The sequence below is a fragment of the Typopeltis vanoorti genome, chromosome 24 (genome assembly GCF_054136105.1).
Source record: "Typopeltis vanoorti isolate ZY-2024b chromosome 24, IOZ_Tvanoo_1.0, whole genome shotgun sequence".
In the NCBI taxonomy this organism is placed as follows: Eukaryota; Metazoa; Arthropoda; class Arachnida; order Uropygi; family Thelyphonidae; genus Typopeltis; species Typopeltis vanoorti.
The window spans coordinates 67,870,594-67,872,274 of NC_143572.1; the positions used below are offsets into that span (position 1 = coordinate 67,870,594).

General features: G+C 35.1%; 1 non-coding gene across 1 annotated transcript; it reads left to right on the forward strand.

Moving 5' to 3' along the window:
• The first annotated feature begins 839 nt into the window (after positions 1-839).
• LOC150093373 (signal recognition particle RNA) lies at positions 840-1,141 on the forward strand. Its single transcript, XR_016550469.1, has one exon.
• The last annotated feature ends 540 nt before the right edge of the window (positions 1,142-1,681 follow it).

The following is a 1,681-nucleotide window of genomic DNA, read 5'->3' on the forward strand; positions in this document are numbered from 1 at the left end:
TCCGTAGACTCGAATTTCTGCATTATTTAAACCTGTCCCGCTAGCACATTACAGTACATTTTAAACGGTATTACAACCTTTTCATGGTAGGATCAATATAAAAATAAAAAAAATTCAAACAGTATTCTGTATGTTTAAATATTAGATTTTATTAGGAGTCATCAGATATGCCATTGTTACATTACACAAAATTAATCTTTTATTCCTTATCCCCCGCCCCACCACGCACGTATCTTTTTTCATAGGAACATGGCAAGCATGTATTAAAACAGATAATTGATATCCCTCACATTAAATGCCTCCATTCCACTATTCTGAATCCTCTTTTTCCTCTCCCATTACCAAGATACCGATTGTTTATGTCTTCAAAGCTTTGATGGTGATCACGTTTTTTTAAATTTTTTCCACTTCATAGTTTTGAAATATTATTGCGATTAGTTGATTCGGAGTTTGTAATTAACATTGTGAAATCTGGAAACGAAGTTTTTAAAAATTTTCTCTGAACACTTGCGTTTGTGATTAGAAAGCGCTTGCGATTTTAAGAGAAAATATTATAAAAAACCTCAACATTAAGTCACCAAATTCAGACTACCTATCACATAATATGGTTTAAATACCAAATAAAATTATACTGGATCCCACTAGATGGCGTCACGGACAAATTTGTCAAAATGGAATGTGATTATCTTTCTCAGCAGAAGATAACAGTACCTGACAAATGCATTCTAATTAATGTTATTAAATAAAACTGTCTGAACCCTACATAATTTCAATGCATTTAAAAATAATTTTCTTGTTGCATCAAAGTAGGATAGAAAGCCGAAATAGAACAATTCATTGCCCAGGGAGTCTTGTGGCGGTCTCCTGTAATCCAGCTGATCGGAGGTTTGAACTGTAGGATGTTTTGAGGACTGGAGTTCTGTTTCGCAACGATCCTCTGTCGATCGGATGTCCGTACTAAGCACGGCGTCAATATGGTGACTTGGAGTGAGCTCAGAGTTACCAGGTTGACTGACGAGAAGCGAACCAGCTCAGGGCGGAAACACAGCAGGCAAAAGCTTTCGCGTCGTGCAGTAGTGAGATCGCATCGGTCAATAGGTGTTGAGTGACAGCAAGCTCGAGAAAACCGGCATATTTAAATATACATTCCACAAAGACATGTTTTTATTATCTTATATTGTAAGAATATTTAATTTAAACAGTAATGAAATATTTTCAATTCTTAAAATATTTCATTACTGTTTACGATGGAGTTAGTGTGAAGCTTTGTCCTCGTATATTCTTCAATTTTAATTATTTCATGGTGTTTCTAGAGCTCTCTCTCTCTCTCTCTCTCTCTCTCTCTCCATCATTCAGTCTTAACATAAACACACCAGCGTTAAAGTCAATCCACCATTAAAACAAGGCCGATAATTAAAACAACGTTCGTTCTTAATATACCTCTTATAGAAGAGGATCGTTGATGTATCTTTTCATCACTGTTGAATTTCAAGTTTTACCTATGCTGCAGAAAATGCCTTTTATTTGCTTGCATATACGCAGACTGCAGTACAAATTTCACTCGTTGAAAGGAATATCGAAATAATTATCACTTTTAGAAACTGTCGTTGGAGATCATAAAATTCAGAAAACTAACTCTTAATAACAGAATGGCAGTATTTAATCCGCTAGTATGTTGGCA